Source organism: Chamaea fasciata, unplaced genomic scaffold (assembly GCF_029207755.1).
Source record: "Chamaea fasciata isolate MVZ Bird 193981 ecotype frontalis unplaced genomic scaffold, bChaFas1.0.hap1 SCAF_8, whole genome shotgun sequence".
NCBI lineage: Eukaryota > Metazoa > Chordata > Aves > Passeriformes > Sylviidae > Chamaea > Chamaea fasciata.
The window spans coordinates 5,121,861-5,137,194 of NW_027094093.1; positions in this window are offsets into that span (position 1 = coordinate 5,121,861).

Consider the following 15,334-nt stretch of genomic DNA (forward strand, 5'->3'; position numbering starts at 1 on the left):
CTAAGGAAAACAAGACTATGTTCAATTATTTGCTCAGGTTTTCATTTCCTAAAAAAGAAGAGGGGGAAGTTTTGCTGAACCCACAACCACAGACCCAGTGACACTTTCTGAAGGTCTCTGCCAAATGGCCACTTGCATTTAATGAACAAAAGAAGGGACTAAACTAAGGATAAATCTCAGTTTCTTTGCAGCTTTGGGATCAACACTTTAAAGCAGCTCCAGAAACTCCAAATCAATGGTTTGGATCAGCAGAGGTCACTGGCACCTATGTGAAGGGAGGATCAGGACAATTTAAATTGTCCTGATCCCCTTTGGGAAAGAGCCGAACTTTTCCCTGGCAGCAAAACCCTTAAAAGTATGAAAACTGAGTACACTGAGCCGACACCCAGGGAGACCTGGTCTATTCTTCAGTGGTAAAACTGCTCATGAAAGGTAGTGGAAAAGAATTACAACTAAGAGCAAGAGAAGGTGGTTCTGGGGAGAGTTCTCTCAACCTGATGATGCTTTCCTTTAGGCTACTTCCTCTGTCAGTTGGCAGAAATCAGCTCCTTTCTGAAAACGAATCACAGACCCAAATCCCTTTCTGGAGGACCCTTTCTCGACAGCTTACGCTAACAGTGTAAAGAGAAGATCTTCTAAACCATTCATGAAGTGGCTCTAAAAGGTGGCAAAAGAAATACCTGTGGACTAGTAAAGGAGCCACAGATGCTCTGAAACCAATTTGTCATTGTTTAAAAGGGGACCTGTGCCTCTGGAAACTCCAGATCAGCAAATTTTGACTTCCACTACTCCAGGGTTGCTGCAATCTGCACCATTTACCTCTTCAGGTTACCAGGATTTGATTAATTAATATTTTGTAATAATATGAATAACACTGTCAGAATTGCAGAACAACGACAAAACTAACAGCAAAATCTACACAATGCCAATCTTGATCCTGTGCGGGAAGCCAACTCGTGGCAGCCCTACCCTCACCTGAGAAACTCCAGACATTTCCAACTCTAACCCTTTCCTGCTCCAAGCCTTAGTTTTACCCTCACCTAAGCAGCTGCCTCAACAACCTCATCCCCTACCTGGCCAGGGGTTCTCCTCTGAGCCTACACATCCAGCAGATCCCAGCTCGGTCTCTGGGCTCCATAAATATCTATAAAAGAGCCTTTTGCAGAAACACCTCATTTCAGTAAAGGCCTAACAGCCTTTTACTGGGTGGGTTAAGCCATGCATGGGATCACAATCAAGACAGAAGATTGAGTCTGTGGAACTAATTGCAATTATCAGGATTAAATGTCATAATTCCTATTTTTAAAATACAACTTCTGGCTTTTTTTTTTTACACGCAGTAAATCTATGAAAGAGTTACAATTTTCAAAACACTCATATTTCTATTACTCTCTTTAAAGTAGCACTTAGACATTTGCATGCCTCCAAAGTTTTAAGTGCCACCTCTAACTCACAATTTTGGATTACATGGTTCTAGGTGTATCTGTATTTCCTCTCTGCACAGGGGCTGTGGGAACAATGGGTTTTCTGGTTCAGTCGCTAAGCACAAAAATACAGAGTGAAAATAAAAATGACAAAGAGTCCTGGATCAAACATATTTTTCTTTGCAGAAAAAAAATGCCCCCACCAAATCATTTCACTCGACATTCCATTTGCTCTGTAATGAAATGCTTGGTTCTGCATGCTTGGGTGAAAAGGAAAGGAAATACTAACTCTAATAAAGGAGCAGATCAGGGAAAGCTGCCTTTCATGCAGGAGTTTTGACCTCTGTGTGGGTGACAGACACCGCAGAGGGTCTTCAGTGCCTACAGCCACCACATTGCTCATGCAATGGGAAGAGATCAGGAGAGAAGAAGTGAGAAAGACCCTACACTGCAAACAGGAGACTCCACTAGAGGCAGCCGCAGTGAGTGCTCACTGATCTGTTGGGGAAACAGAGGGCCAAACTGGGGACACCTCACCTGAGATCAACTTCACAAAATCACAGCATAAGCTGAGACAAAAGGGACCCACAAAGATCACTGAGTCCAACCCACGGCCCTGCGCAGACCTCAACAATCCCATCCTGTGCCTGAGAGTGTTGTCCAAATGCTCCTGGAGATCTGGCAGCCTTGGGGTTCCCTGGGGAGCCTGTTCCAATGGCCCAGCACCCTCTTGGGGTAGAACCTTTTCCTAATGTCCAACCTAAACTTCCCTTGACACAACTTCAGGCCGTTCTCTTTGGTCCTGTGCTAGAGAAGACAAACAAAGCATTTAAGCTAAGCAAGAAACCAGCCTGAGACTTGCTAAGCCGACTCAATACATTTACTTCTAAACCTGACAGTGGGGTATTTACTGGAGGAGTTTGTGTGTCTCTGTCAAAGAAAATGAAATTCAACTTCAGGGTGGCTGAAGCAGCACTTAGCATTTTCCCAAACTATGGTTGTCAACCTGTTTTATACAGTCACTTAATCCTGCTGAAAATCCATAGTAAAAAATTCATGTGAGGGGCAGTACCTAAGGGAAAACAGGAAGACAGGCACATGCAGCCACAACCCTGTAAAAGCAAGTGTTGTCAGGAGACTAGAACATTCAGGCAAGCTGCTGACAGCTCCCTGTGAAGCTCCTATTTCCCAGGAAATTTTAGTCACAGCTCTGTCACTGCTGACCTCCGTCCTCAGCTGAAGGCACAGCTGGGACAGGATGGGCTTCTCAGTGGAAGAAAAAAATACTAAACCCCAACACCTTAAGATTTGCCATTATGCCAAATGCCAGTTAATGTCTGGTCTTTCTTCTGGCTTCTCCTACTGCCTTATTGCCAGACCATTTTTCACTGCCCAAGATTTACATGATTCAGTGAGTGGACAGATCTAATTTCTTGGACTGTACTATGAGATATGCGCTGTTCCCTTACAGGGCATGTTGCTCTTTATAGGAGCTGAACACACACACAGTGGTCACAGCTAATAGTGGGCCCGATGGCCACAACTTAAATGACAGCGCTCAAAAAGTTTTGAAACTTCAGCTCATAAACTCACAGCATCAGGAAATTACATTTGCATTAAAACTAGTTTCTAACATTCATGATGACGATGAAGAAAACCTAGAAATGTAATTATCTTTTATCCCAAGAACTTCACCAAAAGGCAACGAGACCAGCTTGATCCCACAAATCACCTTACAGTACTTATAGCAGAGTATATCACCACCACTCAGAATTTCTTTTGGCAGCCTTGTCTCCTGATCAGTCAAACCTCTCACATGGGGAAAGTTCTCTGAATTCCCAAAGTGCACGTACAAAGCTCAGGAAAACCAGGAACTCAGAGTATTTTTTTAACTTTCTTCTCCTGCACATACACACATTTCATGTCTGCCTGCATCAGCAGCTGAAGATAACCTTTGGATAACGTATGCGACTTACACACTAATGTCCCATCTATATCTCATTATAAATCCTCACTGTGTATTCTTCTAGTCACAGCAATTATTCAGATAATTTTGTCTCGTTTTACCAGCCCTCCCTGTGCACGCAAACAAACCAAAGAAATTAGCAATTCCAAGAGGTGTTTTGAAACTCTTATCTCAGCCTCCTGCAGGCACAGACGCCCTCTTCAGATTTGCCCACTGTTAAGTGTCTTATGGCATTATGCAGCACAAAGGTGCACAGAAATACTGGGAGCATTGTCTTTATTTTCCTTTGTTACTGATCTTTCAGTAGTGAGAAATTAGAGGGCATAGCCAGCCAATTCTTGACATGCTGACAATTATACAATCGCTCACCTGAACCACAGAAGAGCATATTTTGAAGGTGCTTTTGTTTTGTGCAATATGAAGATCACTACAGAGTGTTTTTTTCATAAGGTATTCTAAAAAAACTCCCATTTTTTTTCCAGGACACTGAGACTTCAATAGTAATTTTGTGCTGCGGTATTTTTTCAAAACATAAATTATTTAGGAAAGCTCATATTTTTTTAAGAAAGACATTTCAAAAAATCGTTTCCTACACTTCCTCTTTACACAAAGAATTTAATTCCTCACTACACACAGCTTTCAGGTCAACAAGTCAAATTGCTCTGACAACTTGTGAGGCAGTGTTTACTCCTCGTAAATAGCACAAGACAAGTAAAAAGTTCTTATTACATATATATGAATTTATAAATTACATTGATTCATTTAGAAATAACATTTTATTTCCTAATGTAAATACTAACAGTATTTAGTAATTTACTAATGTAAATACACTAATAAATAACCACTGAGCTTTACAAGCAGTGCATATCTTAATGAAAACAAAATAAACCAAACCCATCCCATTAAATCACTGCAGGTTTCATAGAACTCTTTTTGCTCCAGAAGATGGGCTCCTCATGAAGAATTTATACCAAACAAACCACTGCTACAAAACCTCAAGAGTGAAAGGGGTACAAATACCAAACTTCTTTCCCTACATTAAATTCTACACATCTTAGGTTATTTCCACATCCAAACTAAAAGGTGTTGCAGCAGCCCTCTTGTTAGAGGGCAGAAATGAGCCCAGACACAGACTCCTTGTTTATCACAGCATGAAAAGGGCCCTGGTTTGTTCCTCTTTACCCCTCAGCCATCCTGACTCCAACCATTCCCTGACTCTGCCTGCACCAAGCTCCTGCTGGAGGTTTCCCCTGCAGCCTCTGGCTGCTGCTTATTTCCTGCTCAACTCTGACTGCAGGGATCAGTTTGCAGCCTCTGACTGCAGGCTTTTACCCAGCCAGACTGACTGCAGGTTCCAACAACAGGCTCTGACTGCACACCCAGACTGACCTCACTGCAGGGATTCTCTCTGTCCAGGATCCAGCTTCTTCATGATTCTCTCACGCCTGCATCCTCAAGGTTCTTCTCCTTCATGGTTCCTCCTCCTTCAGGATTCTCCATAACGATTCTCCCTCAGCAGCTCACCCACTCCCTTTTATCACACTTACCTTTATTGGCCACAGCTGTGACTCATGGGGGCCAGGCTGTATGGGTAATTAACACAGCTGTTACTTATCAGGGGCAGGGTCACCAGGATTCCCGTCTCCTGCCAGAGGGAACACCTTCTGTTCAGGAGAGCCTCCATAACATTGCAAGATCACAGCAGGCTGTGTTCTTAGCTCACTGCTCCCAGGAGTACTTTGGAGCCTCTGTCTAGCAATGTACTTAAGAGGAATAACAGGTGCACTGGAGCACTGCTGGGGTGTGTCTGAGCCTGCAGGCCTCCAGGAGAGGATGCAAACCTGGTGTGACACCATCCCCTGCACAAGAGGGAGGTGAATGCTGCTTCCTGCATGGGTGAGCAGCAACCTCATCTAGGCCAGTGAACTGGCCAGGCTAAAAACAGAGCAGCAGGTAAAGAAAGCAGCTTTGATGCCTCATTTGGTTCTCATCCTACCAAAGCTCTAGGATACCACTGAAGAATCCTTTTGTTTGGGATTGCCAGGTATAACTGGAACAAACCTGTTCTGATCTGATCATCCTCCTCTGCAGCTGCTCCATTCCCTCTGTTTCCCAGGAGCCTCCTGCCCTGGCATCAGAGGAAGCAAATGAACACTTTCCTAACCAATTTTTTTCTAGCGACTTTCCTGTTCTCAAGTCAACTTCAATAAAGAAAACCCATCTGAATAAATGTCATGGCATAGGATAAACTAATACAAATGCTTATTAATTTCATTTTTCTCTCTCCTCCCTTTTTGATAGGTCTGTAAAGCTAATAATCAATATCCCCATTAAATAGCTGACCCAAATACAATATCAAGTGAAATATATATGCAATAAAATCTAAATTATCATATAGTTCTAAGAGATGATGAAGACGTAGGCTGTCAAAAGATTCCACCCCATCCATCTCTCAGAACCCTACGTATTGATATCCATTTGGCCTCACAAACATTCCCAGACAAGAGCAGAGTGAAAAGTTGTACAACAGAAAACCAGCATCTTGCTCAATATTTCCAATTAAAATCAATGGCAAAAAATAAAATGTAGAACCGTAATGTGAATTTACAAACCTGGATATGTTGCTTTATAGAAAATGATAGTTACAGATTAAAAGATAAATATCTCTCCAGATGCAAAACCAGAACAATTGTTAGTATTATTCCCACAAGATCAATACCAATCATGCACTGTAGCCAACCAGGAACAGCTGATAACAATCAGGAAATGCTGGATTCAATTCTGCTTTAGTGACAGCAGTGGTAAGTCAATAACTTCAAATGGCAGTTTTAAAAAAAAAAATCTAATATTTAGAGAGGCATATAATAGGAACTCATTTGTAAATCAAGATTTTAAGCAGATATAAAAACAGAGCATGGCCCTTGTTACCCTTCAAAGGATATTTTTTGATTGTGTTTAGCTCAGCACTGGGAGAGAAAAATCTATGTCTGTGGTAGGGCCACCAAGACCTACCTGGCATTTGCTGACGTGCAAAAGGCACCAGGACTCTTACATACATATTTGCATATGCTTGGAATGTCTTTCGCTCATTACCCTTCCTCTGTATCTCTGGATTCTAATGCTCAGAAATTCTCAAAAATATGAGAACAAAAGTATTTGAAGGGCTTTTTTTGAGAGGCCAAAGCAACTAAAAATTATTCCAGTTTTTGACCATAAATCTCTGGAGGCAATATTCACTGAGCATTACTGTTACTCAAAATTTTCCCCTCTGTATGATGATGTTCAGGTTTGGGTTTTGCTCTGTCAGACTAGCCCCATTCAGACTGACATCTTCAGTCACAGTCACATCTTCACAGTCAACTGTGAGAGCTGTTGTACACGGTGGCCTTTTTGTCTGAAGAAAGCGGACTGCACTTTTAATGGTGTGGTTATTTTCAAAATTAAGTGGGGTGAGGGTAGGAGGAAAACTGTTTTAAGGATTAAAAAATAATAGCAATTAGTGAGGAGATTGTTCTCTTCCCTGCAGAAAATTCTGTCATCACCATACCAAAGAATGTGGATTCAATATCCTGGAAAACACCTCTATGTCAGGGACACACAGCCCACCTAAATTTGTCAAAGATATTTGAAGTTTGGAACTGAAGCACAGTGATTTAAGAGCAACCTAATTTCTAATCCCTGACCAACTCTAATGAAAAATCCTAACTAGCGACATAAGAGACCCATGTCCAACAGAAATTTTAAAAATCACTTTATGCTACTGATACTGGAACATGAATGATGGCTGTGCTAATTAATCTCATCTTGAACATTTTATGTAGAGCCTAATTTGCTAAAGCCCAAAGACAGGAGCTCAGAGTGTGTATGTTCCCTCAACCAGTCCTCGCTGTACTGCAATATAAAGTCACAACCATGTAAAACCTGCCTTGTTGTACCATCAGGAGAATTACATTCAGACCAAAATATATTTCTGAGTTTACACCTGACTACCTTCTGGACTTTTAACTATTCCTTGCCTTTCAGGCTTTTTTTCATAGCCCAGAGACTTTGTTTCCTTTTGTTCCCAGCCTGAAGTCTGAACATTGATCACTTGTCTCTGGGAGCTGGGATGCACAAAAAAGTCTCTAACAAAGACTCTGCATGTATGAATGTACAAAACTACTCTAAAAATATTCTTATGAATACAGAAAACTATAGAGGCATCAGCTTTCCCATACAGCTGCAGATTAAACTTCTCAACATAAAAGCCAGTTTAACCAACTTTTTTTGGCAGCAGAGACACAACATTTTGCTTTCAAATACTCCAAGTGGTGAGTGCTAACAGAGCCCCAGGATATGGCGCATTCCAAGCATCCATTCCCCACTGAGCAGCTGGACACAAAACACCTCAGCCCTACCAAGGGCATCCTGTGAGAGCCTGCCCAGAACTGCTAGGTGCACATGGGCTTAGTCACACGGGCAATGATGCAAATCACAGTTCAAGTGCTTCCATACAGATGAAATATAAGCAGTGAAATCAGAGATTTAATATGTCTGGGCAGCATTGCTGCCCAGTCACTTGGCAGTATGAACCATTTCTGAGGCATGAAATACCCGACTGACCTTGAAGGGAAGGAGCTGAGGATTTATATACAGGAAGCAACCCAGAACACCTCGCCAGTGCTGGATTTTATTTTGACTCTTGGAAAATACGGCAGATCCCTCACATATGATAGCTGCTACCTCCATTAAATGCTGCAACAGCAAACAAATTGTTTGGCCTGCCATGAAAACCCAGAGAGAACAGCCATAAAAAATAGATCTCCATTTAATTGTCAGAGATCTGCAAAATCATCAGGTTCTGAACGAGTCATTTCTCTGTGTTGCAGCTGGTATAGGACACAAGCTGATGTAAAAATGGTCTGGAAGGCCCAGCATGAGTCCCAGAGGGTGTGTGACCAGGCACTGGTGGCTCCAGGCAGTAGGTTCCAAGGGCTGTGCATACCCCCAGCAAATAAACATCTCCCATCAGTGCCCCTGCAGACTGGGGAGCTGCGAGCACACGGCCAGCACTGCTCCACCTTTGCCTAACAGGGAACGTATGACCCAAACACCTGGCAAAACCCGAGGAAAAGCACTGGGAACTGAGCAGTGCGTGCAGAAACCCCTTCTGCCACAGCAGGAAAGGAACGACAACAATGTGAGATGAATCTCTACCACTATGCCATTGATGCTGCCTTTTCTTTACAAGGGTGGAATGTCTGCCCCAGGAGGCAACCTTCAAAAAACACGGATAACAAGATAGCTCCCTCCCTCTCTCTCCACTAGCATCTTCCTAGGAAGTGACAATTGACCCAGCAGCCAATTCAGCACTTAATTGGCATGGGGAGATATCAGGGAGAGAAAAAAATGGCTGTACAGCAAAACTGTTGAAAACCCTTTGAAGACAAACCTCAAAAAGAACAAAAGTCCAGAAAACAAAACCACCTAAAGAGGAGCAAAGGGAAAGATTCCAAGCACTTTCCATATTATTTTTCATTGTTAACTAAAAACATCCCAGAGCCAGAACTTTTGAGCTATTTGCTCAGCTGCAAGAAGAGCTGTTCCAAGTGAAGGAGGTTGCACGGAGCCCACCACAGGGGCATGCATCGGCCACTCGGGTAAGCCCAGGAAGGCAGTGCCATCTGCAGGGCTCGGAAAGCACTCACGACTCTCTTTTTTTCTTTTCTGAAAAGCGGTGAAACAGTTCCTGCCGTGGAGGAGCGGTGAAAGAGCACTCCCCTTATGCACAGTGAGGGCTGCCCAACGAGCAAAGCACGTCACGTCTTCTGGAGGAAATTACTACAGCTGATAAAAGCTCTTTCAGCAGCAAAAACTAGATAAGAGAGATGCCACTACCACAAGCAGCAAGAGACCTTTCAAAGCACTGAAGTGAGAGGAATGAGTTAATTTTGATCTCAGATCATCTGGTAAGTCACATCATCAGCATCTAGGGAAGGCAGGACATGGCACTTGTATATTAAAAAGGGGGAAACTTCTCTGGGGTTGAAGCAGCAAGGATCTAGAATGGCCTCCCAGGGAGGGTCAAATCAGAAACCTCCAGGACGAGGGACTGCAAAACACAGGGCTTGTGTTAACAAAAAAAACTTTTTTTAGTGACCCGAAACATCTTAATGAGTTCTCTATCTGTTCACATGCCATATTTGCATCAGAGAACCGATCTGGGAGGAGAAGGCATTTCCTGAAAGAGGAGATTCACTGACTAGGCAGCGTTAGTATTGGAAAACAACTGGCTACAAGGCTTCCACACCATGAGCATTGACGAGGAAATATTTACTGACGTGCTTTTTTCCTGCACTAACACACAGCTTTAAAATATTTGTCTTCCACCAGGCTTTTGTTCCAGCTTCATTACCAAACAGTTTTTCAGCCTGCAGTGTATTTAGAGCCTAACCCCAAAAGAATGGGTCTTCTGTTTCTTTCCCATCTTAATAGAAAAATAGAGAAAAAAAATATCTGCTGCCGTGTTGTTATCAGGAGAATATATATATTCATTCTGTATCTACTGTCCACTGTCCTGTTCAATTTTGCATTTCAGCTTTTCTTTGCTTTTCAGGGAATGTCTGAGATTCAGAGATCTTGGAATAGTGAATCAGGGCAGGGAAACGTCTCAGTACACAAATTCACCCAGCTGAAAGCGGTGCCAAGATTACAGATTGAGCCAGAGGGCTGGAATAGTCAGTGTTCTCCAACTGCAAGGGCTTGAAAAATACTTCTCTATTAATTGCAGGTAAGTACATTATGCTTGGAACCACACTGGGCTGTCCACCAGGCAGGTTGCTGAATAACTGGTAAGATAAAAGATCCACAAGCCTCCCATCATTCAAAGCTTTGCCCATTCATAAAAGCCAGCCCAATATTTTTTAATATACTTCTGTGCACAAACAATTTACTGTTAACTGAAGAACAAGGGCTTTGCTGAAAACCAACAATGAAACAGGTGTATTGCTTTGCCGTGCACCAACATTCCACAGTAACACGAGCTTATTAATTCTAGCCTACCAAGCCCTTCGAATTTGCAGAAAACCATTGCCTGCAAATGCTATTATTTTCCTGAAATCAGCATCTGTTGTTTTCAGTGTGAGCTATTCACTGTCAAAAGCAGCATCTGAGCGTCCCTGCTCTCTGTTTCTGCGAGAATCACCGCCTCCACGATAACATTTGTTCACTCCCAGTGCCAGAGCAACTGTGGCAGTGAGAGGTCAATACCCCGCCTAACATCTCATCCCATTACCTGTGAATCATGCGAGGAGGTGCAAATTACAGCTGGCCCCTCGCTTGTGCTTGACTAAACGCAGCCTCCTGAAAGCAAATTTTGGTGGGCTGGGAGCAGCAAGCTCGACACGCCTTGCTGCAATTGCCTCTTGCTTATCTCCACGGGCAATTAACAGCATCTCCCTTGAGTGATGGGTTCTTGATGGGTTGGGAGGATGTGCTCTTGAACACTGCACAGCAGCTGAGATTTAATTACAGGGCCAGACTGCTACTTCCACAGTCCTGGCACTCAGGTGGGCTCTGGGGACAGAGGAAGGTGGATGACAGAAAGCTGCTTGGGCTCCTGTTGCCCGTTCCCACCATCCCACTGAAACACTGACTTCCCTTCCCATGCTGCAGTCCGCCTCTCCTGAAAAACAGGAAAGAAACATGGGCAGTTGATGATTTCAGAAAGGCTTTTAAGCCATGAAAGCGCCCATGGAAAACGCTGCTGGAAACCTTTGCACTCAGAATCTTTGGAAATCAGACCCAGGCAGACACACAATTGCCCCCTGAGAAGCACATGAAACACAAATGGCTCCAGCCTTCTGGTGAGAGACAATCATCCAGGACATCCCCAGGTAAAAGCTGTTCATTGCAAATTTCAGTGGTGAATGCCCAAACCCTCCCGTGACAGAGGTCTATGAACAGCCAGCAAGCATGACAGACAGAGAGAACAGGAATTGAACTGGAATTCAATTTTCACGGGGGCAACACGAAGTTAAAGTTTTCTGGAGGCTCTTTCTTATAAAATAAAATTTAAAAATAAAAGAAAGAAGTAGTGATATGGAATGGGAAAAAAAACAAAAGCAAAACAAAAATCCTGGAAAAACAAGAGCTCTGTGCTAACTGCAAATATTTACCGCTCGCAAGAGACTTTTCCATGCTGATTACACCAGCAATGATCATCATATTAGCACAGCAAAATGTCAGAATTATTATTACTTTATTTAATTATGTAACTATTGCAAATGAAAAGGGAAAACTTAATACTGCCCAAAAAAAAGATATAGGTTCTGTGATGAGTTCACAAACACTCTATTGTGTATTGGGAAATCAGAGATTGTAAAAGGAGGGCTGGTGGGTGGGAAGGCAAGGAGGAGGAAGATGGAACTAAATTAAAAGGAGGTTAAAATATATTAATCAATGTTGGAAAATAATTTTGGAGCCGTAATACCTCTTGATATTAACAGTTTTCAGGGTTACTATTTTGCCCAGCCTCAGGCAGCACTGATGAAAGGAAAAGTGGTTATTAAAAGGAAAAAGGCAAAGGAACCCCATTCAACACTTGGTCAGAGTGTAGGGAAAATGACAGGAAACATCCCTGGAGTCATGCCCGGCAACAGAAGAGCTGAAAGGGAGGCAGGAATGGCCTTACATGAACATCCACCTGCTTGGCTCTGTTCTGTGAACGCTGCTGGGAGTGTTCTCCACAAGCATTTGTGTAGGCAGCAGCCACTCACCCCACAGTACCATTTTGAGATGCTCTGCACATTCAGTACCCTCTGTCCCTAGGGCTGTCAAGAGAGAAAGGAACAACAAAAAAAAAACCTCCCAGAATTTGGCCCTAAATGGCAATATATTAAAAAATAAACAGATTCTTTTGACAGGGGTTCTATAATCCAGCAGTAGATAAAAAGCTTGATTCTGTTTCCAGTTGCACAAAAGTAATGCTTTTGGCATTTGTGGAGTAACAAGAGTCTTAAGCTCACAGACTCCAACGAAGGATTCAATCCATATAGTAGTTTTATCAAAGGAAGAGGAAAGGAAGGGAAAAATCATGACCAAGAAGAAGTCGTATTCACACTCTGAAGATGCTATGCGAAAGTGAAAGAAAATTCATGAGGAAAAGACAAACTATAGACAAGAGGGAGAGAACTGACCGACAATACCCACTTCATCAAAATGCTCCCTCTGCTCACCAAGACAATAATTTGCCTGAAATCCCCTTAGTTTACTGTACTAGGAAGAAAATCACCACAGTGCTCAGATCTGCACGGGGGATGGACCAGGTGCCAGGATCTGAAACAGCCCTCCTTCAAGCACTGTGCCATGCTAGAGAGCTGTGTCCTCTCTGGTCACTGAGCAGGCCTCTCCATTTCTCACTGCCTCTTTGAGCTGGTGGCTGGACTTCTACCTGAAACACTCGGCAAAAAAGACAGGCAAAACCACAGCAAGGTGCAAAGTCATGCAAAGAACCCAAATATGGATAAAGTCCAAGGATAACATTTGGTCTAAAAGGTGGGATTTTTTTTTTCCTCTTGAATGGAGGACTGGACATACCTGTCACAGCACTTTTGCTGCCCATGACACCCATCCTTAACAGAGAGCCCTGTTGAGTTCATGCCATGTATTGTCACTGGAGGATCCAAGTAATATCTCAGCTCTTGTCTTCTCAAGAAGCTCAATAATTATCTTGTGATTGATTTTTACATGCACTGAGTTCCCTTACAGTAGATCAAGAAAACCTTAAGCAGCTCAGAGTGGTTTCTCTTGCATGAAGCCACATCATTATTACAAGAATGACTGAACCAGTTGGGTCACATGAAGTGCAGCAAACTTCTGCTAACTCCTCGGAACAGACCCACGAACCCAACACAAACAGTTGCTTCTTCCTTAAAGCTGAGCTGAACTCTGCACCTCCTCTCCCTGCTGCCTACACAGAGTGAACAAGTGACTGCTAAGCTGCTCAACACAGCTTAAGTCAAACTTTAAGTCAAACTAAATTTTCTTCAAAATTTAAAAGGACCTTCACTGATCCTCAGAGCTGAGCCCTGAAGAAGACCACCAGAGACTGGCCACAAACTGGGTGTGACAGTATTCCCCTCCACCCTGGTCCCAGACATCCAGCCAGTTTTTCAAGCAGCAAACAATGCGCCTGTCAAAGCCATGAGCAGCCAGGAGAATTCCATGTGACATGGTGTCAAAGGTTTTACTAAAGTCTAGGTAAATACCATCTACAAACTGAGCTGCAGAAGTCAACCCTCTGCTTTTTTGGCCAACTCTCCCATTCACAGCTTTGTTGAGATTATAGATTTCCCTGTATTTATAGACTAACGCTGTCATTTCTTTGTAAAAATGAATAAACACCTGCTTTATTTCAGTGCACGTATTACTCCCAATAACACAACGACCCAGAAGAATCAGAAGTATCTTAGCCATTAGTTACCCTGGTTTTGCTGTATCTCACACTTCAGAATCATCTAGGTCTTCATCATCCAAGGTTTGGGGTTTTTTAAAAACAAATTACATATATTGTTTGTCACACCAAACTAAAAACAGAGAAAAAATACTGACATGAAAAAACTAAGCAATATGACTCATGACAGATACCAGATGAAGCCTTATCACACTGGTTTAGCACTGATGTAAACACACTGACAGCTGTAGAGACTCTCCTGATCCATATTTATGTCAGCAATATCCAGACAGAACAGAACATATGCAGTTTTTGAGCTGAAATTTTTAGGCAGCCTCCTCCCAGCTGCCTTTAACTGGATCCAGAATTAAGTGTTGTCAGACACGGTGCACAGGAAATTCACTCTTCTGAAGGTGTGCTAACACTGAAGAAAGATTACAAGCTTCTAAATGGCTTAAAGGTGAGTTTATGGGCTCTTTCCTATCTATTAAAATACTTGGGAAGGCCTCTTCCCCTGCTTGGGGGTTCACACAAACACTAACACACCTAAGCAAATTTACTTTCAGGACTAGTTCTAATAAAGCCAATAGTGCACTCAAATTCCCAGCAGTGCTCTCATTTACAGGATCATAACTTTCAAGAGCCTTTTAATTTTTTAACGGAGGGGGATGAAAATCAAGGGAAGTAGATTTCCCTAGAGCTGCTTACCTTAGCCCTGGCATTGAACATACAAACAGAGAAAAACCAGTTCAAGATCCAGGGTCAAGAGCTGACCCTCAGTGCTTGCTATCACTTGCTGAAATCACCCAAGCACGCCAAGGTTCACTGTTCATGCTGAGAAACAACCATGTTATGAGAAGACAACCGTTCTTGCCACTTTTCTCAGCATGAACGACAAGATCCTGAAAGAGGGTCTCCAAAAAGCAGTCACTAACAAAGACAGAACATGCAAACCTTCCTCTGCAGAAATGTGTCATTAACTCAGCAGTGCTGAGGGTTGACAGTCTCATCACCAGCATCCAGAGCAGAGAAATGTACACCCAACATTTAGTTTTTCAGAAACGTCAGAGTTTGAGGGCTCTGCAGGGGACATATGCACATGCTTTGCTTTGCTGTCAGCTTTTTGCTGCTGCACCTGGCAGATGCAGGAAAAAAGGAACACAAATCCACATCACCACTTCTCCAGCAAGCTCTTGGCATAAGAGCTACTGGGGCTACTAATCAACTTGCCATCTGGCCAAGCAGGAGCTAAGAAACAATGCAGAGATAAAGTGGTAGTAGATGTTTTCAAACTCATGTGCGAATTTTTGAAGTTTGCATCCTCTTGTTTGGATAACCAGCTACTTTTCTCACTTCCTTCACAGTCCTTAGTAAATTGGGATCTTGCACTTCAGCAGAATCCCAAGGACATCCTTGTAAATCCTCCAAGAGATGAGCTCAGGGCAGGGCCATCTCTCTACTCAGTATGGAGTAACTGGAAAATCTCCCTTTGCATGAACATTGTGGGTAGAA